This window comes from Podarcis cretensis (genome assembly GCF_951804945.1).
Source record: "Podarcis cretensis genome assembly, chromosome: 6".
In the NCBI taxonomy this organism is placed as follows: Eukaryota; Metazoa; Chordata; class Lepidosauria; order Squamata; family Lacertidae; genus Podarcis; species Podarcis cretensis.
The window spans coordinates 69,233,529-69,259,630 of record NC_137175.1 but is presented as its reverse complement, the minus strand read 5'-3'; positions in this window follow the sequence as shown (position 1 = coordinate 69,259,630).

The window sequence follows — 26,102 nt, the reverse complement described above, 5'->3', positions numbered from 1 at the left end:
AGGCTTCATTAAAGACAAAGGGGGGGGAATTATTAGGAAGACTTTCACTCCTTCTGTCCCTATATGTTCATGTATATGTGATGTATGGATTTCAGCAGGAAAACATCTTAGAAGCAGAATATTTGAATGGGGAAAGATATTCGGATCATAAATTAAACAACAGTTCTTTTTGATCATTTACTTGAGAGAAGCTCATTTACATTTTCAAATGTGATCATTTATTAAAGTAGTTTGTGTAAAGGCATTGCAAAAGAATCTGGCTTCCCTGCCAGATCTCATACTTGCAATTTCAGTGACTAGCTCAGCCTCATGAATGAACCTTAGCATTTATTTTCATTTCTAGTTACTACTGTGAATCTTTTTTCTTTTTAAAATTATTTTGTGTGTGTGCAAAAATATAATTAATGGAAACCGTTTTTGATTATTGCCCCTAAGGCATAGAGCAAGTTAGTATCTGTATATAGAAATTCTAGCTTAATCCAATCTACCCATTAAGTCATATTACAGAAACAGATTTTTTTTTGTTTTATATTTTTGCTACTTGCCCTCCATGATCAGATTACAGTGCTTCTTTTATTGTAAAACTGCTCTCTGCTCTCTGTACTACGTATATCTTCTTAATTAATGCCCTCATAGAACACATTGTGCTGATCTTTATTCTTCCCATGTGTCCACAAATTCCCATATTTGGGGAGGGGGGGCATAAAACCTTGCTAAATACCACCAAAGGAAGACTAATGAATCTGAGCCCTTTTTCATATTCCTTAGAGTCAGTCTGAGAACTACTTTCTCTGCCTCCTCCTCCTCAGTTGTGTACAGAGGACAGGAAATGACCAGTGTTTGGAGCTGAAGGCAATTTGTTCCCTAAAATTCTGCTCTGCACATTGTGATGCACAATGTTCTCCTTATGCTTGCAAAACATTCTGAAGAGAGCTGATATCTCTATTTGACATCTGGCAATAAATTGATACAGAGTCTCTGAATGCTGGAAATCATGAGCTGGAGAGCGTCTTTGTGCTTATGTCTGGTGTGAGGAGAGGGTTGTGTTGGCTGTCAGCCGGGACCTGCTATCAGCTTGAGCTGATGTAAGCATAGGAAGGTTGGAAGTGGGTCACCACAGTGGTAGACGCATGCCCATGTTCAGGGCTACTCCATACAGGACAGCCATCAGAGATGTGGGAACTGAGCCGAAGAGCACAGGGCACATGGAAGGTGTGTGTGTCTGGGGCTAGAATATCAGTTGCAAGCCAGGGAGAAGGGAGGGATAAAGGTAGAAGGCACAGACAGAAAGGAGATCCTGTAATGAGGAGAGTCCCCAGGGTCACCTAGGGACCCACCAGGCAGACCTTGAAGGATCCTGTCCAGATCTCTGTGGGCAATCAGGGAGGAGGTCAGAGGGGGTCTTGACTAGGGTTAGGTGATATATTGTCAAAATCCTATTTGAAGTCCATAACTTCATATTGATTTGATAATTTTTGACCTGGCAATATATTGTGAATTGTGTGTGTGTGTGTGTTATGCAAAAATCACAATACAGGAAAAATCGTGAAGCCAGCCAATGCCTCTACATAACTCCATCCTTATTTCAGACATCATGATATATCGGTATACCGTGATGTTTAGCTGGTGATATATCACAGTGTTGAAAACTAGATATCGCCCAGTTCTAGTCCTGAAATCCTACTCTTGGACTCACTATAAGTATCTGACTGGCTACTATGGGAACAGAGAACTGGATTAGATGGACCTTGGGTCTGATCTAGCAAGGCTCTTTGTGTGTTTCTATGATTTCAAAGTATTTGATAAATTGCATCAAATAGTCTGATAACATTTGACATACTGCAGGGCCGTGGTATTCAGTGGCAACCACTGAGGTCAAGCAGAAGGAAGTGGACCATTTAGTTTGTGCAAAATGGCAGTCAGCAGGGAGGGACTCTTCTGATCCTCCTTTACCAAAAGCCATTTCTTGGGGCAGCTTGCACGGCAAAATGCAGGTGCGTTTTTGATGAATGCCCAGAAGCAGCCAGCAAAGGCCAATTTGACTATATCTGTTATTGACAGTAGTTGACAGCTGATAACCCATGAGAGTTCATATCTGAAGCCTGCCAAACTCAGAACTACCAAGAGACGCCAGTATGTCTAAAACACTAATTTTGAGCTGAAAATTAATTGAGATGTATCTTGTGACAAGCTCCATCTAGTTTATTAGGTACCTTGACAACAATTTTTTTCATGCATTTGTGATCTGCCTTCAGCAATGTTCAATAGAAAGATGGGGTGTACATTTTAAAGGAACAAGTAATTGTACAGGTAAACATGTCACCGTTTGAACAGGTGGCCTGCATCATTTTTTTTTTAATAGAAAAGGTTGGGACTTTCTAAAAGAATAAGTACTATTTTTTTCCCAGGCTAGTGATGGCCAGTGTGGTGCCTTTCAGATCAACTCCCATCAACTCTCCCCAGTACAACCACTGATTGGGGCGAAGGGAATTATAATCCATCTACATTTGAGGAGACACCAGACTGGCGATCCCTGATTCAGGTATCTCAAAGAAAGGAGAATGGGGAGAGGTGCAAGTCTCCTTCCAAACAAGCTGTTTCTCCAACCAATGTGGTGGCAGAAACATCTGAAGGGAGGAATCAGTGATCATGATGTGGGTGCTTAACCCTTACCCTTCGTTCACCCATAAATTTTCTCCTGAAAGTGGTTCTCCGGCTTAGATTTTTCTCCACCGGGGGGAAGGGAGGCATGGAACCAGTCTGGAGGTCATTGGTAGGGAAGAATGGATGGGCATGAAATCACCCCTGTCAATTTCCTGCTATATTTGTTTGCTGCCACCACTACCCATTTTTAGTATCTCAGCAAGCACACACATGGGGAAAGTCTAGTTGAAGTAAGATCTATTTCCATCCCCAGTCAGTCTCACTAACTACTTATGGAGGCAGGTGACTTTTGCCACATCAAGATTGTTCTATTGTGTTCATTCCAGCAGTTGCAGAATTTAGTAACGTGATTCAGTGAAGGCAAGCCTATTTCAGTACATTACTGTGGTGGGATAATGAGCTGCTTGTGCGTTGAAACTCGATCCCTCAGAGCTCACTCAGTGTAGTGAAACCCTGCCTTGAGAGGAGCCCTTGAGCATGGCTCTCTCAGTCGCTGGTAGAATCTGACAGTGGGCGTTTGCGGAAACGTTTCCAACATAAAAGCTGTTTCACAGACATGCGCCTCCTGGATTCCCTGCGTGACAGTTTCCGGCGGGGGGTGGGAGTCCTTAAGGGCTGTTCTGATACCTCCTCGCTGTTCCCACTGGAAGTATCCCAGAGCCTCCCCTCCGACTCCCTTTCCTTTGGAGCTCCCGCACTCCCCCTACTGGTTCCCTCTTCTGCTGAAGAAGAGGCTCTCCTATTCTCCTGAAGCCTTCTCACCACCTGTCCTTCCGATGGCAGTTCCCTGACATCCACCTCCCCCCCAGGGCCCCCTTCACCCCCTCCCGCCTCTTCTCTTACTGGCGGCGAGGACGGAAATCCCTGGAAGGAACTCCCCTCATCCTCTGAGGATTCAAACACTTCTAACCACGGCCTACCGCCTCTTTCCCCCTTTTCCTCTTCTTCGTCGGAATCTGTTTCCACCTCCACTTCCGACTCTGGGAACCCTTCAAATTCCCCTTCCTCATCTGTAGTCCCGAAGTGTTCCCTCCTAAACCTTGCCACTGGTTGTGGTTTACTTGGGAAACGCCGATGAAACGTTTCTATTAAAATCTCGTCTTTGACTTCCTCTGCCGGTACCCATGCGTTTTCTGACTCTTCCTCCCCCTCCCATTCTACCAAGTATTCCACCTGATTCCCCTTCCACCTGGAATCAATGATCCCTGCCACATCCATGTTGCGTTCTCTCTCTTCTATGACGGGTGTCCGGGTGACCTCCCTCTCATGTTCCCCCCACTCACACCCCTCTCTGTATGGCGACAGTAATGACCTGTGAAACACTGGGTGCAATTTCATGTGACTGGGCAATCGGAGTTTGAATGCTACTGGGTTGACCTGCTGTATGACCTCAAAGGGTCCCAACCGTTTGGGTCTCAATTTCTTACACCCTCCCTTGAACGGCAGTCCTTGGGTGGATAGCCACACCCGGTTACCCACCCTTATGGTTTCGCCTTCCCTCCTATTTCTGTCAGCTTGCTTCTTATATTCTTCTTTGGCTTTCTCTAAGTTGAGTTGGAGCTGACGGTGGATCGCTTCCATCTCTTCAACTAAATTTTCCGCTGCAGGTACACTCCACCTTCCCCCGCCCTCTCCTGGAAACGCCCGAGGATGACACCCATAATTGGCTAGAAAGGGACTCATCCCTGTGGACACGTTCTCCGCGTTGTTGTAGGCAAATTCTGCCAGAGGTAACCAGTCCACCCAATCCGTTTCTCTGTCCTTTACATAACACCTCAGATATTGTTGCAAAACCCCGTTTGCCCTTTCTGCTTGCCCATTTGTTTCTGGGTGCCTGGCGGTGGAAAAACTTACCTCCACATGCAACATGCTCATTAGTTTCCTCCAGAACCTAGAAGTAAATTGTTTTCCTCTGTCGCTCAAAACCCTCAAGGGGGCGCCATGCAACCTAAAAATGTGCTCCACAAACAACCTTGCGGTTTCTTCCGCTGTCACTGCATGTGAACAAGCTATAAAGTGGCACATCTTAGTTAGTAGATCTACCACCACCATGACCGCGGTTTTCCCTTTGGATCTCGGTAGATCGGTCATGAAGTCTATGGATACCATCTCCCATGGCCTTTCTGGGGTGGGTAAGGGTTCTAATAACCCCGCTGGCGCCAACCTCTCTCCCTTTGCTCTTTGGCACCTGTCGCATCCCCTGACATACTCCCGCACGTCCTCCCGCACCTTGGGCCACCAAAACTCCCTGGTAACCAACCACATGGTTTTGTGCTGCCCGAAGTGCCCCGCCGTGGGGCTGTCATGCAACTGCTTAAGCACCCGCCCTCTTAGTTCCCCTCCTGGTATGTAGAGCGCCCCTTTGTAATATAGTTTTCCGTTCTTTTCCTCAAACCCCCCTGCGTTCTCACCTGTCTCCCTGAGTTCCCTAAGTTTCTCTTGGGCATATTCATCGTTTTCAATACCCTCTACCAGTTCTCTTTGCCCCACCAATGCCGCCCCACAAACCCAGTGGTCCTCTGAGATGATATGTCTTTCTTCCGCCCCTCCTTCCCCCTCCAAGTACTCAGGTTTTCTGGAGAGAGCGTCCACCCTGACATTCTCAGCCCCTGGCACGTAGCGAATCTCAAAATTGAACTTGGAGAACTCTTGCGCCCATCTTACTTGTCTCTGGTTCAACACTCGGGCTGTTCTCCAGTATTCTAGATTTTTGTGGTCTGTCCGCACTTGAACCTTGTGTTGCGCTCCAATCAACAGGTGTCTCCATCTCTTGAACGCTTCGTGGACAGCGAGTAATTCTCTGTCGTACACTGTATAATTCCTCTCAGACTTGTTCAATTTCCTCGAGAAGAAGGCACACGGCCTCCATTCCGACGTATTCGCTCCTGGCTGCAGAAGCACGGCCCCCACCGCTCTGTCAGACGCGTCGGTTTCCACCCTCATCGGCTGCTGCAGATCCACGTGTAAGAGTTGTTCTTCCGAAGCAAACGCCCTCTTTAAACTTTCGAAAGCTCGCTGCGCTTCTTCCGTCCAGACAAATTTCTTCTTACTGCTGAGACAATCCGTGATGGGGGCTGTTAAATGGGCGAAGTTCTTGATGAACTTCCGATAGAAGTTTCCGAACCCCAAAAACCTCTGCACATCTTTCTTAGTTTTCGGTGGCCTCCATTCCAGCACCGCTTGCACCTTGCTAGGATCCATGGCCAGCCCCTTGTCCGACAACCGGTACCCCAGGAATTCCACCTCCCTGGTGAGAAACTGACACTTCTCCAGTTTCACCCACAGCTGGTTTTCTTGCAGTTTGCTCAGTACTTCTCGCACATCTCGCACATGCTGCTCTTCATCCTCCGAGTACACCAGTACATCGTCCAAGAACGCAGCGCAGTTCTTGTACAACAATGGTCCTAGTACGTGATTCATGAATGATTGAAATACTGCTGAACCCGCCTGGAGGCCGAAAGGCATAACGCAGTACTCAAATGCCCCCAAGGGGGTGAACATAGTGGTTTTCCACTCATCTCCCTTTCTCATACGTATCAGGTTATACGCCCCCCTCAGGTCCAGCTTGGTAAAAATCTTTCCTTTTCTCACCCGGGTCAGAATGTCATCGATTCTGGGCATAGGGAAGCTCACGGGTTCGGACACTGCGTTTAGGGCCCTGAAATCCACAATTAATCTCGGTTTGTCCGAGTTTTTTTTGTCTACAAAGAACACTGGACTACCCCCCACCGCTCGTGACTCCCTGATGAACCCACGCTTGAGGTTTTTGTCAATAAACTCCCTTAGCTCCTGCATCTCTCTGTCAGACATTGCATACACCTTGCCCACTGGCAATTGCGCTCCTGGAAGTAAGTTGATTTGGCAGTCAAAGGGTCTGTGCGGGGGTAGTTTATCTGCTTCCCTTTCGCTGAAGACGTCGGCAAAATCTGCATATTGTCGTGGTACCCTACCTTGTTCCATTGCTTCTATCTTTGCTAACGTGGCCTGAGTGCCTACTTGGCCCCCTTTTTCTGTGCAGTGTCCCATACAATGCGCTGACCCAAAGGAAACCACTCTCTGATGCCATCCCACAAGCGGATCATGCAGCGCTAGCCAGCTCATCCCCAAAATGATGGGCACTCCTCCCAACGTGGCTATATTAAACGCTATCCGTTCTGTGTGTCTTGCCACCCTCATTGTCATGGGGACAGTCTGCTGGTCTACTTCTCCCCCCAACAGCGCCCTCCCATCAATCGTGGTCACCTGCAGCGGATTTTTTAATGGAATGGTTTGTATCTGATGGGCGGCTGCAAACTCCTTACTCATAAAGTTGCAGGAGCTGCCTGAGTCCAGCAACGCCTTCACTTTTAGTGGGTGTCCGTTTGCCAGCTCCAGCAATACCTCTATTACAAGAGCTGGTCTTGGGGGTTCTGGCGTGGGCACATTTACTGTTCCTTGGCCTGGCTGCTGTGCCCCGTCGGTGGCAGCCAGGCGTTGGCTTTTACTTGCTCCTTAGCTGCTTCTCCCTCCTCCCCAACAGCTCCCGCCATTCCTTGCCATTCCTTTCTTTGCGGACAAACTCTGGCAAAATGACCTGGCTGTTGGCAGAGAAAACATTTCTTGGCGCCTTTTCCCTCCTTCTTCCGCCCTTCACTGGGGTTTGAAATTGCGCGCGCGCGCGCTGTTCCGATCTCCATCGGCTCTGCTGGCAGAGAAGGCTGCTCTGGCATCTCTGGAATGCGGAAATCCCTCCAACGCTCCCCTTTCCCTTCCCGCTTCTCCAAGGCTCTGGCCTCCTGGCGTGAGCCTATGGCCAGCGCTGATTTAGTCAGAAAGTCCATAGACTCCGCCCTGGGCCCCCGGGAAAGTTCGTCTTTCACTGCCGAAGATAGTCCTTCTTCGAACAGCATTTGTATCGGTTCCGCTGACAAATCCCATCCTAATTTATGGATCAACATGGTGAACTCAGTCCAGTACTCACGGACAGATCGGTTCCCTTGTTTACACGCCATTAACTGCCTGCGCGCCACTCCCTGCTCAATCTCGCTGGAAAACATCAGATCCATGGCGCGAAAAAACTTCCTTGTGTCCCTTAGGGCTTCATTATTGGCTGCCATTAGTGGTCTCACCCAATCTCTGGCCGGGCCTTCGAGATGCCCAATCACAAAAGCAACCCTCGAATCCTCATCAGGAAAATCATCAAACTGCAGATTGAGGGCATATTGCATCTCAGTCCTGAAGGCTTGATAATTCCTGGGATCACCCCCAAACTTCTGCACCAGTCCTGGCACTTTCCTCGAGAGCTGGGCGGCTTTCCCCTTTTCTGCATCATGAGCCCTCCTCTCCTCCAACCTCGCCGTTTGCAGAGCTAACTGTACCTCCAACATCCTGTACCTTTCTTCCAGGCTAGGACCGGCTGCAGCTGCTCCCCCATCTCCGGCTCCGGCTGGGTTGCTCATGATGCCTCTCTTTGCACAAGCTGCTTTCAGGGACTGTCAGATTGCTGTGGTGGGATAATGAGCTGCTTGTGCGTTGAAACTCGATCCCTCAGAGCTCACTCAGTGTAGTGAAACCCTGCCTTGAGAGGAGCCCTTGAGCATGGCTCTCTCAGTCGCTGGTAGAATCTGACAGTGGGCGTTTGCGGAAACGTTTCCAACATAAAAGCTGTTTCACAGACATGCGCCTCCTGGATTCCCTGCGTGACAGTTTCCGGCGGGGGGTGGGAGTCCTTAAGGGCTGTTCTGATACCTCCTCGCTGTTCCCACTGGAAGTATCCCAGAGCCTCCCCTCCGACTCCCTTTCCTTTGGAGCTCCCGCACTCCCCCTACTGGTTCCCTCTTCTGCTGAAGAAGAGGCTCTCCTATTCTCCTGAAGCCTTCTCACCACCTGTCCTTCCGATGGCAGTTCCCTGACAATTACAAAGTACTCTGAGAGAAAATGAAAATCTAACCACCACTTTTTTCCTTATATTTTCTGTACTTGCACTACCAGAGTACACCTGTTCTGATATCTGTCTGTCTGTGTCTATGTGTAAAAGCACAACATGTATAACGTACTTCATAATAATATCTAAAGTCTAGTTGTATGAATGAATCAGTGAATGACATTTTGCCAGATCTTAACCTAGAGGTTTTGACAAGCTGAAAGCTTTACCCTTGGGATTTGTGTCAAATAATTTAGCACATTAATGATATTTTAGATGTGGGTTGTTGAACATAAGCAAGGCGATTATTTAAATGAATATTTAATCTTTATTCACCTTGCCAGAAGAAAGAACATGTTTTTAATTGCCAGATAATATAACGAGTTGGGAGGGGTGGATTATCACAAAGAAGAGTAATTTAAAGCATTTGGTTATTTATTTATTTTTAAAAAAAGGTTTGTAAATTTGTCTCATCAGATGAAATCTCTATTCTATATGCAATTATTATGTGTAATTCAGTAAAACTCATAAGACCATAAATGTGTTGCTTCTCCAAACCACAAGCATAATGATTGAATGCATATTTGATATATATGCCGTGTTTGTGGAAGAACTTGCAAATACCAATATCCTCCAAGAAGGTAATAATTCTATGGCTAAAAAAAGAAAGAAACCCCTTTGATCTAGAAATGCCTACAATTTTACTCAAGTGTCAAAAAGGATGATAAGGCACCTGGCCATGTAAGCAATTGACACATTCTACAGGTTTGCTTATTGTACTCACTTTCAACTTAGCCTTCAGCGCCTATACTTCCCTTTGATCTCACAGTCCCAATTCTCTTCCTCTGTGGAATATTTCTCTGTGGAATAGTTCTAAAGTTATTGGTTGTGGTTGTGATCCCTGACCCACCTACGCTGGCAGAATGGTTTCTGACCACTTGCCTTGCATTTAAACTGCTAATTTCTTATATATTTGAACATAAATTGTTTAGAACATCTTGTTGTTTTGACGGAGCTGTTATGTTAGTTTTAAGATGTCAGTAGGGCTAGAGAGTGGCACTTTGAGACATCTTCAGCTTCAAAGGAAAGAGAGCTGGTGTTTTCCATCCATTTCCAGACATTCCAATATGAATGTATTATGCCAGAGTCCCTTTGTTCAAAATCTTGTTTGGCCTGGTGATGTTTTCACACTTGAACCTGTGTTAGGATTACTGACTCTTTACAAATACTTTTCTTTCTTTCAAGTACAGTAGAGTGAGTTCAGACATACTTGTTCATCACTCAATGGCTGCAGCACTAGGCTGCAGCACAACACCTGCAGATTTATTTAAATTTACTGTTACCAAAGTCATGTGCCACCACAACTCTGCAAGATTCCTGGTGGCTCCAGGCACTCACTCAGAGTCTGTGTTCCTTTGGAGAACTGAGACATGGCAGAGACTGTTGTAGCTTTAAAAAATATGGTTTACTCACCTATTTACACCTTCAGTCTGCATGGAGGGAGTCCAAATCTCACAGCATGGTCATTTCAAGAGGGGCTTGTTCTTCACAGCAGTGCAGCTTTGGAGACCAAGGCATCTCTCCCAGCCATCCTTCAGCCAGCCTGCCCACGAGGGACCCCAGATTTCTTCTCCCCTCTTCTTCTTCTTCCCAGAACCCCTTGCTAAAAGACTGTCTCCCCAGGTCAAAAAATTCCTCTCAGATGGCCCATAAACACCTTTTGTCAGGTTAACAGTTTTGCATAAACCAGCCCAGGGATTTCTTGTCTTGCACAATTCTGCTGCTTGCACTTTCATCCACATCCCAATTAATCAAAATCATAAAAGTAAAGGGACCCCTGACCATTAGGTCCAGTTGTGACCGACTCTGGGGTTGCGGCGCTCATCTTGCTTTATTGGCCGAGGGAGCCGGCGTACAGCTGGCCATGTGGCCAGCATGACTAAGCCTCTTCTGGCGAACCAGAGCAGTGCATGGAAATGCTGTTTACCTTCTCGCTGGAGCAGTACCTATTTATCTACTTGCACTTTGACGTGCTTTCGAACTGCTAGGTTGGCAGGAGCAGGGACCGAGCAACGGGAGCTCACCCCGTCGCGGGGATTCGAACAGCCGACCTTCTGATCAGCAAGTCCTAGGCTCTGTGGTTTAACCCACAGAGCCACCCGTGCCCCAATCAAAATCATACAATTTACTATTTTCTAGGGTTTAGGAGGCTCCTCCCAAATCTACAACACCATGAAACAGCCAGTACACACCAAACTCTGACATCAGTTCAAACAAAACATTTGCTGAGGGTAAAGTTTATCCAAATGGTTTCTTTCAATGATTTGTGATACATTAAACTGGTGCATGGGCTTAACTCCCCAGCTGAAATTGGAAAAGCTAAAAGTGCTTAACTTGTAGCCCAATCTTACATGCCTATTGAGACCTAAATCCTTTCGATTTCTACAGGGCTTACTCCTAAGTCAAAATGGAGAGGATTGCAATGTCTGGGACTCTGGGTGAAATCTAGCACTGAGCAAGAATATTTCTGCTCCCTCAATGGGACTTACTCTTTCCCATGAAAGCTCCCATGGATCCTCATATCTTCTCCAGACCTTCCCTTCAGAGCCTATTGGAGGAATATGTAGGATATGGAAGAGGAGAAGCAGAACACACACTGCATAGTATATTCAGACACCACCACAAATGGCTATTACCCATTGGATTGAATGGGCCTAAGTTTGTTAAGAATCACAGGAAGATGCCATTTTCTAAAGGAAGAACAATGTTAAGAAAAACATAATTTGAATGAACGTATGTAAAGTCCTGATGAAACTAATGAAGAACACACAAGACAGCACTTGAAGCTCTTAATCACAAAAGGACTTTCAATAGTTGCTAGGCTTTGGAACATTTTTTTTTTCTTGAAGTGGCAAAGATACTTAAGAATTGTGTAGATCCAATGCACATTTTCTCCTTTTAACTCCTCTCAAGAAATTATCAGAGTTCAAGTGTTTTCTCAGGTGAACTTTACTTCTTGATCACTTAAAGCCAAAATGAAGGCATTTGTACTGCACAAAGGAACTATAGAGTTCCACACAACTCAGTGTATACAACGCACATAAAACAATCAGAGACCTAAAGATATTTCATGAGCTCAGCTGATCCTTATCTTAATGGCAACATTGTAACCCCATTTAAACTTTTCATGTCTGGTGCATCAGTTTAAAGGGGCTTTTCATATGTCAGATCAAATGCCAAAAGCTTCTTTCAGAGTTATTTGCTGTTATTTATGTTACTGTCTGTGCTACAGATGTGCCTTACTATATCTGCACAAGATAGGGCAGACTTTTCTCTTTTTTTAAGAGACAACCCTGCTTGAAAAAAAATGTTTAAAACCTCCACAGACCAGATTAAAAATAGTTAATTCAAATGACTGGATGTAGTCTCGGATGCAGATCGATGTGCAGCACATCTTGCAGTAAAAGGAAATGGGTCCCTCAGTTGCATAGCTAGAGTGATGATGAGACAGGATACAAAGATCTGGAACAGTTACCTTATTGTGGCTTGAAAGCCGATCTGATGCCCAGTTTCCACATGACTCTATCATGTTGAGAGTGTCCTTGCCGCACCCTTTTCCCAGACATTCTGTTCTGGACTGGTGTGGAGATTATCCCTGTAAGAGAGAAGACATTTGGTAACATGGGCTAGACATGAGAAACATTAGGAATATGTAGCTAAGGAGTGGATAAGAAAATGTGTAAGATGATCTTGAGTTATGAGTTCTCCAGTATGAATATATCAGGCATTCCTTTAGAACTGCTCTTTAGTAAACCTATTGCGACTTGAAAAGCCTAATCTTTTTGGGAACATAAAATCTTCCAACTTTGGGTGCAATGTTGAGACTAGGGTTGCAATCCCATCATTCAGGATCCTCTCACAAACTGCTTCTCTTGACCACTGTTGCAACATGACCTCTTCTCTAACCAAGCAGTGGTAACTTTTTCTGTTTCTTTTGTGGGGTGCACAAGCTTCTTTAGCTAGGATACTGTCCTCATCCAATGCCATTACCATTATATCTAAAGGGTCATTGTGCTCCAGGAATGCAGCTAGGCTACAGAGAACAGCTTGAAACTGCAACAAGGCATTAAGGCTGGTGGGGTGAAAGAAAGAAAGAAACCCTTTGTTGCCTCCATTTTAACAGTAAGACCACACCAACACTACATTTGTGTAATTTGCCCTAGCCCTGAAACTTGGGTTAATTTCCAAGATAACTTTCACTCTAATTTTAGGAGCTCATCAATGCTCAGAGGAACAAAGCCTCAGATATCTGTCGTTCATAGTTAAATATTTTCTAATCCCCATTACAAGTTTGCTGGTGACACCTCTCATGATGTTCCTCATAATCTGCCCAGCATGAAATAGGTGAACTGGAACTATTAAGAAAAACTAACACAGCAATACAAACCCCCTTACACCAGGTTGGGGGGAGAGCATTGAGTGGAGGTCTTGCTTGGCCCAGCTCTTCAGAATCAGCCAGTCTCCCACCAGCCATCGCTGACAGAGTGGCACAAGCTGGTGGAAGGGCATTCTGGGCCTCATTGTCCTTTTCTTCACTTTGAACATCAGTCCTGCAGATGAGGCAGCTGCCACACCCTTCCACAAAGCCCTAGCAGTAGCAGGGAAGGTCCACCTGCAGGGTCACAAACATCAGCAACCTGGAGCTTCCTTGTCTTTGCTGTTGCTGTTCCATCCCTATCCCAATCAGTACAGCACCACCGCTACCATGGATGGAAACACCAATGTCTCCACCCATCTTCTCTCAGGAATCTGAGCCATTGCTGGCTTCCATCCAAGAAGCACATATTTTTACATCCATGTGCTTAGCTTTTGAATGTATGGTGAGTGCTGCCACCACTTTGCCAGCAGCCTCTCCTGCTCCTTGAGCTGCCCAAGGTAGGAGGCCGGCAGTGGAAGCCATGAAGAGGCCACAGGATACTCCCTCATAGCCACCACTCCTGTTGCTGTTACTCAGGACAAGTGCTGGCTCATCTTCCTCCCTGAGCTCAGCAGCGGTGGCACTCATAGAGGAAACAGAGACATTCCAGGATCAAATCACATGCCAGGGTGGCTTTTGTAATTCTGGGACTGTCGCTGGAAAATAGGGACGTGTGGAGGGTATGCAAAGGTGGTCCTGGATTCATGGAAACCAAAGCCCCTCCATTTCTCTAGAGCTAGTATTGTTAATTTACTACCCATTGGGGTCAAGGAGGTAAAAGATCATAAATGTTGGCATGCAGAGAAGAGGATCCGCCCACCCCCCCAAACACACACCTGTTTTGAGCCAGCAGAACACAGGAAGTGGCAACGGCTCCCCCATGGATTCATTCTCCTGCATAGGATTGCTCTGCTTCAGGATAGATTAAATTAAGAACAAAGCTCTTCTTTGAATTTAGCAAGATATAAAACAAGATACAGTGGTACCTCTGGTTAAGTACTTAATTCATTCCAGAGGTCCGTTCTTAACCTGAAACTGTTCTTAACCTGAAGCACCACTTTAGCTAATGGGGCCTCCTGCTGCTGCCATGCCACCGGAGCCTGATTTCTGTTCTTATCCTGAAGCAAAGTTCTTAACTTGAAGCACTATTTCTGGGTTATTGGAGTGTGTAACCTGAAGCGTCTGTAACCTGAAGCGTATGTAACCTGAGGTACCACTGTATAGCAGGATTATATACATAATATAAATATATTTTATATTTATATTATGTAAAATCTAGCTATTCTGTTCTTATCATATTCTACTTCATAGTTTGACTTTTGCTATTTGTTTTCACAAAATGTTGGCCACTTGGGGCCTATGTTTAGAAGGGAAAGCAGGGTAAGAATAAAATGATGATGAATATTAATTTTTCAGAACTTGGACACTGCACTGCAATAAATGGTTTTTGCATTTTACAAGGCAAATGTTTCATTTATATTTTACTCTGCCTCACCTTCTTAACAGTAAGATTCCATACTCCATCAGAGTCATAAGCAGCATTCTTATCACAGTTGTTACATATCCCCCCCCCCATGTTACAAAATTAAACAGTGTCTTAGGCTATATTCCCACAAACAACCACATCCATTTACGTATCTAGAGGAGAACATTATTTGCCTAAATACAAACATTTTGGACTAGATTTACTTTCTACTGAACCTGAGCTTTCCTTGAAATTCTGCAGTGGAAAGTGAAATGATGGGTCCTTGGTGTAGAAAATCTTGCTGAAGCAGACAGGAGTGCAAACATGGCAAATATTATTATCTGGCGAAGATTGCCCATAGGCTCAGTGTTTATACCTTATTCCATTACGTGCTTTGCAGGGCAGTTTTTCCGCTGTGTATTTTTTGTTCCCCACCCCCTCCGAACTGAGCACAGAAATCTGTAATAAAAATGAACAGTCGTTTGATCTCGTATATTCAGCAGTGTATCAGATATGTTACAGTACCTGCAAACATTCCCCGTGTTCCTGACATTTAAAATGCACTGTCACCTAAGATTTTTAGGGAGTCCCTGGAAGAAGGGAAAATTGCCTGAGATAGCAGGAGTCTGATATTGGGAGTGTGTCCCTGTAGCATTGCATTCTAAATGGTCACAAGCCACAGAAAAATAAGTGTGTATTTAAGTACAGTGGGGATTTGTTCAAATGGAGGTGGATCCATTTTACAGAGATGTAAAATAATTATATTATCAGCTGTTTAAGACATTCCTAACATCTGAACATCATTATAGGTATGTAGCCATTCCACAATGTTGCAATTAGCATTTAAATGTCTAGTGCTGTGTCCAATGTATTGGCACTCAGAATAAGACCATTAAAAATCATGGGCACGACTAACTTATGTCCGTTCCTTCCAATGGACCTAATCTGAGAAGAGCTGAGTTGGCTACAACCCCAGTGACCACTGACTCTGATGAATCAGCCTCTGTGGTCATTTATATAGCAGAACTCACAGGGAATCCTAGTCTATAAACTGTGTGGAGGATGGTTGGGCTGGTGACTCCAAAGGATTATGAGAAAAGAAAGATGTGATACATATACCTGCCCTGTTTTGTGGGTTTCATTGCCTAGGATTTCAGTGCATATAAGGATCATATAGTCCAACCCTCTCTATGCAATATGGATTGACAATTTCTGGGGATCTGAATGCATACAATTGTTGCTTGCAATCAAGCCTGGGAATTGCCTGCTCTTTTGGTTTCTCACAGTGCCCTGAAGTGACAGTATCTCAGAGGCACTGTGCAAAATTTAAATGGTGGACAGTGCCAAGCAACTGGGTGACCATCACAGAACTGCTAGAGCTGCCCAGCACTTACACTAAGTCAACTGCCAAGGACCACCTTCATAGGAAGAGAGCCTAGAAGAGAGATTATGGTTAGGAAACACTTGAACTTGGAGCTAGCAGAGGATGTTAGCCTATGGCTACAAAAACAAAGTTTGTGTGTGACAGAGAGATTGTGAGTTAGTGAGTTAGTGAAGGATCTGACAGTTCACAATATGTGACTGAGGAACTGTGTTTGACAAGTTGGATTAGAAATAATAACAAGCCATTTATAACTGAGAAGTTAACAGAAGTGACCTCATTTAAAACAGAAAAAAACAGCTGTCGATTCTATGATTTCTTATATAAAACTTTTGTTGATTTGTTAAATGTATCCCCCAGATATTACACTTTAACTCTCCTTTGTTATGTGAGGCATGAAAGACTCTGCTCTGTTTATAGGGTTGCTTTGGATCAGTTATATTTCCTTTAAGAAAGTCTAATATGTCATATAGGTTTGCTTTAACTGGAAAGTCAAAATAGAATTGAACCAGAGGAAAAAAAGTTGGAGATGAAAGCAGCAACTGGCTTTTCCTTTACTAGTTGTTTATCAAATTACAAAGAGTTGCCTTTCTGCCACCTTAGACAAGGGAAAGGATTTGGTTAGTTTACATCATCCAAGATGTTCATTGTTTGAATTAAACCGAGAAAGACAAAGGTGGAGTGAAACAGAGAAGCAAGGATTACAAGTTACAAATCCCTTTGAAGAGCTTCAGGCTTTAGAAAAATCTTCTTTTAGCAACAGAGATTGCCACGTCTGCAACATCCAGGGGCACTTAAATAAATAAAAATCTTAGTACTTTTCTTTCAAAAGAATCTCAAAGTATCGCTGAGGGTACTTCTACATCCTGCTGATTTTGTTTTCCAAAAAATGTGTATTGATTTCTTCCACCTCAGAGAATCATAAATGTTATTAAAAATAAATGGCAGGCATGATATAAATTAAATGCCAGGTGGCTTGTGGGTTTCACAGTATTTTAACAAAAACAAATCAAGACAGCTTCACTTGATAATGCATTCAGGGGATGGAAAAACATAGATCACCAAAAATATAATAAAAGAACTATCTAGAGCTATTAAAATCAAATAAGATTTGTGATTGATTTCAGTGCACCAAGCTGCCCAGATCAAGTGCTCTGTAGGGTCAGGGGGCTAACACACAGCTAGTTAGAATGACACATTTCCTGCTAAAGGGACAACCTCATGCCATTGGCAACTGCATATGTGGACTTGAATGGAAGTGATATGTATTCATCCGAATGTTATTTACATTATATACCTGAACTGTTTGATTGAGTAACAGCTTTCCGGGGGGCGGGGGGGGGTGTGGTCTATATGAAGAATGCAACAAATTACTTTACATTATTACATGAACTCTCTATCTCTGTTTAAACATGGACTTTTATTTTCAAATAAAGTTAAAAAATACAGAGAACAAAACAGAAGAACACATGTAAGAATACAACAAAACTGCAACTTTGGGGGAAATGGATACTTGCTACATTTTTAGTATGTTGTAAGTAAGCTGATGGGAAAATTTAAGTAAACAACCTAAGGAAAAGTTCACTAGTTAATGAGAGAGTTTAGAATGAATACATTATGTAGCCAAATCATATTGCATATACACATTGTTATAAATGTATCAGCTAAGAATAGGATCTCCTGTAAGAGATTTTCATTAGGTGAGAGCTCACAAGCCTTGATTCATCGAGATACTGAGTGAGACTAAATAAGTCCCTAAATAAATATCATTGTCAGGTCATGTTGACACTGTATAATCACGAAGTGTGTCTGATGGCATGACACCATTAGTATGCATTTGTACAGGATTCCTCTTTGTTTTATATGAAAGAGAGGTTAATTTTGACTGAACCATCAGAGAACCAGATTAAATTTAGTTGGGATTTCAGACTATGTAATCATGTTTGAATATACCACCCACTCCCACCCCCAAAATATACCAACCAAACAGTTGCAAAGTCACATAACTTCATCAATAAGTGTCATGGGCCTCTGCAGCCTAGACAACAAAGGTTTTGAAAATTACTACTACTACTACTAGTATTACTACTAGTATTAGTATTTTTCAAAACCTTTGTTGTAGTATTACTACTTCTACATTATTTAGACCCCAACTTTTTTCCTGTTGGGATTCTTAGCAGCTTAAAGATAAAAATAAACTGCTAAAAACAAAGAATCATAGAATCATATAATTGTAGAGGAACTCTGAAGGTATTTTCATTCAACCCCCTACAATGCAGGAATTTCAACTAAACCATATGTGACAGATGGCCATCCAACATCTACTTTAAAACTGCCAAGGAAGGAGAGTCCACCACTTCTTTGTGGGAAGCTGTTCCACTGTTGAATGGTTCTTACTGCCAGAAAGTTCTTCCTGAAGTTTAGCCGGAATTTCCTTCCTTGTACCTTGAAGCCATGGCTTCTAGTGCAGAAGAAAACAAGCTTGCTCCATCCTCCATGTGAAAGCCCTTGAGATATTTGAAGATGGCAATCTTCTTTTCCAGGCTAAACATACTCAACACCAGTCCTGAAAGACCTTCATTGGCTCCCAATATGTTTCCGAGCACAGTGCAAAGTGTTGGTGCTGACCTTTAAAGCCCTAAATGGCCTTGACCCAGTATACCTGAAGGAGTGTCTCCACCCTCATCATTCTGCCCAGACACTGAGGTTCAGCGCTGATGGCCTTCTGGGGGTTCCTTCACTGTGAGAAGCGAAGTTACAGGGAACCAGGCAGAGGGCCTTCTAGGTAGTGGCGCCCGCCCTGTGGAACGCCCTCCCATCAGATGTAAAGAAAATAAACAACTACCTGACTTTTAGAAGACATCTGAAGGCAGCCCTGTTTAGGGAAGATTAGAACAGTACTATGACTTTCCTTAACTGGGACACTATACTTCTGTTGATGCAAGCCTAGAATAACATTAGCTCTTTTTTTGCGGCTGCATCACACTGTTGGCTCAGGTTAAGCTTTGTTGTTGTTGTTTAGTCATTTAGTCATGTCCGACTCTTCGTGACCCCATGGACCAGAGCACGCCAGGCACTCCTGTCTTCCACTGCCTCCTGCAGTTTGGTCAGACTCATGTTGGTAGCTTCAAGAACACTATTCAACCATCTCGTCCTCTGTCGCCCCCTTCTCCTTGTGCCCTCAATCTTTCCCAACATCAGGGTCTTTTCCAGGGAGTCTTCTCTTCTCATGAGGTGGCCAAAGTATTGGAGCCTCAGCTTCATGATCTGTCCTTCCATTGAGCACTCAAGGCTGATTTCCTTCAGAATGGATAGGTTAAGCTTGTGGTCTACTAAAACCCCTTGATCCTTTCTACATGTACTCTCTGTAATCCAGATATGCCTCATTGTATAATTGGGGGGGGGGAGGAAAACAATCATTTTAAACAATTAAGCACTGGCAGAATTAAAACTACATACACATCTAAAATCTATTAAAAATAAAAACAGCACAATAATAAAAACAGCACTGCACCAGTCCTTTCTTTAAAAGCAGTCAGTTCCCCAAAGCTTGTTGGAACAAAAAAGTTTTCACCTGCTGGCAGGACAACAAGAAAAAAATGATTTTTCTCTGTTGTATTTTGAAGTGTTCATCGCATAGAGCTGTGGAGCCAGCCTTTGGATTCCACACACATGCAAACTTCTCACCACTTAACTGTTCAATATTATTGTATTGTACCAGTGTCATTTGAAAAGTTAAGCAAATGGAGTGGAAATTGCTTATGAATATAATGCAAGTTTGAGGTACTTTGGCCAATATTTGCTGACCTTGTTTTATGTTACAAAACTGCAAGTTCTGGTTTACTGACAACATTCAGTCTGCATTCAAATTTTGTCCATGTATGTACAAAACACACATCACAGATGAACACGTACACACATGCACAAAGAGCTTGTTCAAATTATCCCCATTATTTTGTGTACCAAACTTGGTACTACCTTCCAAACTTGAATAGTACAAGTTGACCTTGAAAATAATGAATTTGCTCTGATCATTCTCAGAGCATAAATGCTCCATTCATTTCAGATAGGATGATTTCAAGGAGAAAGAGAAATATTTTGAAAGGTGAAGCAGGACTATAAATAATTATTCTACATGGCACCACTACATTCTTGATCTAATTACTGAATTTCCTGCCTTTTGTTGTTTTAAAATTAGACCTTGAATACTATTTTCACATACATTTAAAATTTAATTAGACACTAGATACACCACACCACAATATATGGTGGACTTAAAAGATCTTAGATTACTCACAGTTCAATGAATTATTGAGAGGATAATGTATAGCTTTTATATAATCAATCTGACCCAAGTAATCCTATTAAAAGTAATGATTCTACTTATATAAGCCTGAATTAGGGCTGTCTGTGCCTGTACAATGTGATCTTAAAAATATCTCCAGGCTATATGGCACTCTGGTTTTCCTGTAAAATATTTAGCATTTTATACCTGATTTAACTAATTAGATAATAACCTCCATGCAGACATGTTTCTAGCCTTCAGGTTTAGTGTGTTGATTGCTGTCAGAGTCTATTACCTTCCTTTTGTTGACTGAATAGCTATATTCTCTTTCTCCTTCTCTACTTGCAAGTGTATTGACTGATATGAGGACTGTGCCTACTGGGACACATGTGGCAAGTGTCCTTGATTATACATCCTGGTTTGAGCACATTGTATTGCTTCCATCACTAACTGAATCTGGATTGGGAGGAGGAGAACTGATGGGATCTACTGAGCTCCAAGGGAGCGTGTACTCAGGATACATACATCCCAGTGTATTAAATAGTGTTGTCCCCTTTTGATACCTTATAATCACTGGGTATGTAGGTTTGCTGAGGAATAATTGTGAGTTTACTCTTGGGTCTCCCCCAGTTGACCATTAAAATAAGAATGATATCCTTACTCAAGAGCTGAGCTCTTTGATCAAACCAGTAGCAGCCTTTTGTTTTACTGCAATGGGAAATAAGCAAACCTTTACAAGAGAACAATGCATTTATTTGCATATGGGTCAAATGAGTTCAGATCAGATTTTTCCCATTTTAGAAAAATATGCAGTGTGTTTTATATTCATTTAGCTGTATTTCTACCATACACAAGATTAATAATATTCTATTCTGGAAGGACAGAAAATGACAAAGCTGTTGTTTAATTTTTTTAGCCATCCTTCACCACAACTGTCTTAAACAACTTACTTATGTAATGGGAAAAGTCGTGCTTAAAAATTCATCACAAGCTTGTAACAGGAGTATCATTTACAGGATAAATTATATGTCTATTGAAGCCAGTTGGTAGACTTTCAATTAATTCCTTGATACGTCTTTTTTAAAAAAAGAAGGGAAATGTCATGTATGTTTTTGTTTCATTTGACTAATGCAATGACTCTCCTTTCAGAGCAAGATCTAATTATATAATTAAGTACCATAGAATAAAATATCAGAGAGGTCTTTTAGATTTTAAATTTCCCTGCAGGAACAGGATATGCATGCTTACCATTCTTCCTGTTGCTTCACAACCTTGTAATAAATTCATAATAGGGATGGGGCTTACGTGCCCTTCCATATATCACTGGACCATAACTCCCAACATCCCTGACTATCAGCCATGTTGGCTGGGGCTGATGGGAGTTGGAATCCAACAACATCTGGCAGGCCTCATGTTCCCTGCACCCCTTCACATTTCCCCTGCCTAGGTGAAGCACAAGCTTCCAAGCCAGATTGTGCTTGTGAAGCAAAGGAGATGTGAAAGTTTTACTAGATGTGTGATGTTGGCGTGGAGGAACAGGCATCATAGATAATCTGTGCAGCTCATTCCTGAGTGGCAAATTTTCATCTGTTTGTCCAATTGATTCCACTGGGAGTTAAGTGTAACTAACAGTGCAGTCCTAACCTTTGCTGCTGGAGCTGTTAGGATATAGGGTTTTTTTCTGGATTCTCTTGGCCTGTGGAACATGTGGAAATTCAAAAGCTACCTCTGGCAGTGTTTCCACTGCTGGTAGCCAGCACAGTCCCACAAAATGAGGCATAATGGAGGTGGAGCAAAGTTGAAGCCTAAGCTGTCTATTTCTAGTTGATAATGTGGTTGCACCAGCAGATCCAATCTGGCATTCCCTATCACCTTGTCCCTCCCTGTGCGTGTCCAAGTAAGCAGCCATGATGCAACGGACCAGGGGTTAGCTGTGGAAGCACCCACAAGGCTGGCCAGGGTTTTGGAAGCAGCAGTCAACCCACTGCTCATACCTAGGCACTGCTCATACCTAGGCACATAAAAATTGCTCTGTACCTATCTATCATTGGATCGAGGTCTCTATTTTTCTCTACAGGTAATTAATTCCTTGGTTTTTGGTGCAAGAGATAAAGCAACGAGTTTACAGGTTTGTTTCATTAAATGCATATATCTTTTTTAAGGGGGAATATTGACTGCTTTTAGTTTGGAAAATGCATCTGGCATGAATTCCACATAAATGCAATTGGAACTCTTGAATTGCTTTTCTTTTTTGCCTTTCTTGCTATGGGTTGCTGTGTTGGGAGGTTGTCTATGCCTGTTTTTGTTTTTTAATGAAGTGATCGTAATAATTGGGGACTTTGGGGACTTTAGAAATATGCTTATAGATAAAGTAGCTGTAAAGCTAGGCACATTGAGTTTTATTAGATTTGAGTAAAAGAGGCATTTTTCTTTGTGGTAACCAACCAATTTAATCTTGGCTTCACAGTAAATGAAGTTTGCCTGTGAAATAAGTGCTCTTAAATGCAGTCCAGAGCAGATCAGTGGATCACCCAGCAGCCTGTTTGAGATTGCTCCAAAAGTCTTCCCAAATTGTCGTTTCACCATTTCAACAACTCATTTTATTTTATTTTTTTTAAAAAAATATATCTATATATACAGATGGATTGACCACAGCTTAAGTGTGAAAACAGGATTTACATTTAGAATGCTATAAAAATAGGATATTCCTCTAGGTGTACTTATGAGGGATACTGCAGATCCACTCATACAAGTCAAGATAAGAATACTAAATGCAAAGCAATTTGGTTAGGTTCTAAATTTGAAATCTTACAATGCTGTGGACTAACAGCCACCAGGAACCTAAGTCCAACTGACTGTATGGCACCATCCAGAGTGGAAAATTAAAATGACAGGTTTAAGAGATAAATGCAATCTCATTCTTATTCTACTTTAGGGTCCCCGCTAGTTTATCTTGGTTATGAGGTGTGATGTAATATTGTATACACATCCAGTATAAATATTGAGACCTTTACAGATATGTCAAGTGGATACCATTTGATATGAAATAAAATGAATCACAACTCTGTAAAAGTTCTATAATTTACTTTCTTGTGGACATGCAACTCTCATCTCAAAGAACATGGGGAAGGGTGTTGGGTGAAGAGTGCCTTTAAATTTTACCTTGTGTATAATCAAAGCAATAAACCACAGCTTTCAATTATGTGAGATAAAAAGGTTGCCTATAGCCAAACTAATAAACAGTGTCATTAAAGCTTATGCAATTTTAATTAATGAATGTCTAAAGTTTTAAAAGCATTTGATTTGAGGTTCTCTCACTTTTTCGGCTCTTCCGTTTGAGAGCTTACCCCTTGTCCCAGTTTCTTAGCATAGCAAAGAGTGTATATTGGAATTTATTCTAACCTTAAACCTCTAATAAGTATTAAAAACTTTTAACTTAAAGGCATATGTTTATAACTTTTCACCCTCAAAACAATGCCTTTCTGTTTAATGGTACAAAAAAAAGCATTTTATTGACAGGAGGTTTGGCAATAGCTGCATTCCTTTGCTATCAAGTTTTACAGCTTTTATATAGCCAGTGCAGCCCATTTAAGCTCATAATCATTCTGTACAAATTTTCTTTTGGTGATATGTCTTTTCTGCATGCCCTCTTTTAATTAGCAAGTAGGCCCCTAAGGGCCCAATTAGCCAACATGTGAATAACTCTTGAAATGCGTTTCTATGTGTGTCAGTGATAGGAATTTGACCATGCATGCTATAACCCTACTCTCAAGGAAGATTCAATTCCTAATCATTCATGTAATGAACTTTGGACAGCTTTACTGTAGTGCTTTACAGGCAACAAATACGATGTGCGAAGAGAAGATAGCTGTATCACAGACACTCGGTTGCATTGGGATGGCATGCTAAAACATGAAAGCTTTCAAATATTTCTCAGATGAATAACAAACTGCTTACACCAAGTGAGCCTTGCATAGTACTCTCTATTGTGCATGGCTGTTGCTCTATTGTGCATGGCTGTTGTTTCAAGCTTTGCTAGTTTAACTGGGCACATCTAAATTTGAACCTGAGATGGACTTTCTGTCTGCAAAACAAAGCACAAAGGACCATGAGCTTTGCAAGGTTACAGCCTGTGTTACTCCTAGGAAATCTTTCAGATTGTCTAATAGCAAAGTGAGCAGGATGGCCAATATACAAGCTATGGACCACACACTGTCATGCACTTCTACATAGTAATGAATATAACACATTCAATGAGGATGAACCTTTTCTCCACTGATAATTCTCCAAAGCTCAGGAAGTCCCAGCCCAGAGGAAATATTCCACCATATCTCTCTCACTGCCAATTTTCCTCCCCACCCCTTTCCTATACTTTCACAAAGTTAAAAAGATTAAAAGGAAGGTGGAATCTGAGAAGTCTTGCAAGCTTAAAAAACAACTAGTGGATAGCTCAGTTGGTTAGAGCATGATGCTGATAACATCAAGGTTGTATGTTCAAGGTTGTATGGGACAAATGCATATTCCTGTTAGACTACATGATTCTCACTGTACAAGGATTCCAACTCTGGATGATTCCAATGATTCAACTCTAGATGATTCCAATGATCCCACTCTACATGATTCCAATGATCCCACTCTAGTTGATTCTAGCTCTACAATTCTATTATTCTGCTATACTTTTTCTCTTTGCAGTGAAGGCTTTTGAAACATTTTTGAACCAAACATTGCCACGACAACTATGAAAATCATAGCCTTTCATTCCCCCTGTTAAATGAATAAGAAAGAATAAAAAAATACATTTCCCAGAGTTTATGTGAAACGGTTAGTTTATTTATATTCTGCTTTTCCACAGTAAAATGGGCCCAATACTCACTGAGCATTACTATCGAAATGCATGACATTTGAAGAAACAAATTGTTACAGGTTATAGCCTCTGACTCAGACCAGAGTGGGGAACTGCTAGGGAAAGTCTTCAGCTAAATTCTGAGGAGTGTTTGGGATTTGTTTCAATTATCAGTTCTTTTGCTCAGTCAGAAGATGATGACGGTGATGATACTTCTCCAAGTCTCATGCTGGTGGGGCAGATGGTGAGGAGAGCAGGGTGCAGAGAGTACACCAACTCTGGGAGTGTTGTACCTCCCCCATCCTCAGGGTGCATTTGGAGAAACGTATAGGCTTTGGATCCAGAAGATCCAATGATTACCCCAATCCAAATCCAACAAGCACCTTCTACTGCTGTCGGACCAGTAATGAAGGACGGACAGCCATGGAGCTTGTGAAGGGACTTCCTTTTCCACACTTGGATGTCCATCTTCACACAGAAAGAGGTCCATGGCTCACAGGCTTGTGCTCTTAGTTAGTAGTTGTTCAGTTAAGATGGAGCTGCAGTTGTTATCAAGAAAGTTGTTGACATCCACACAGGAATATCAGATTTAACAGATTTATCTTTTCAATTCTTTTACTAACAGTGCAATTCTGTTGTTATTTAGTCATTTACTTGTGTCCAACTCTTCGGACCCCATGGACCAGAGCCTCCCGCAGTTTGATCAAACTCATGTTAGTAGCTTCGAGAACACTATCCAACCATATCGTCCTCTGTTGTCCCCTTCTCCTTGTGCCCTCCATCTTTCCCAACATCAGGGTCTTTTCCAGGGAGTCTTCTCATCTCATGAGGTGGCCAAAGTATTGGAGCCTCAGCTTCATGATCTGTCCTTCCAGTGAGCACTCAGGGCTGATTTCCTTAAGAATGGATAGGTTTGATCTTTTTGCAGTCCATGGGACTCTCAAGAGTCTCCTCCAGCACCATAATTCAAAAGCATCAATTCTTCGGCAATCAGCCTTCTTTATGCGATCCTAAATGTCTAATTAAATTATATTGGTAAGTCCTATTGAATTCACGGGGTTTACTCTCAAGTAAACAGAGTTAAG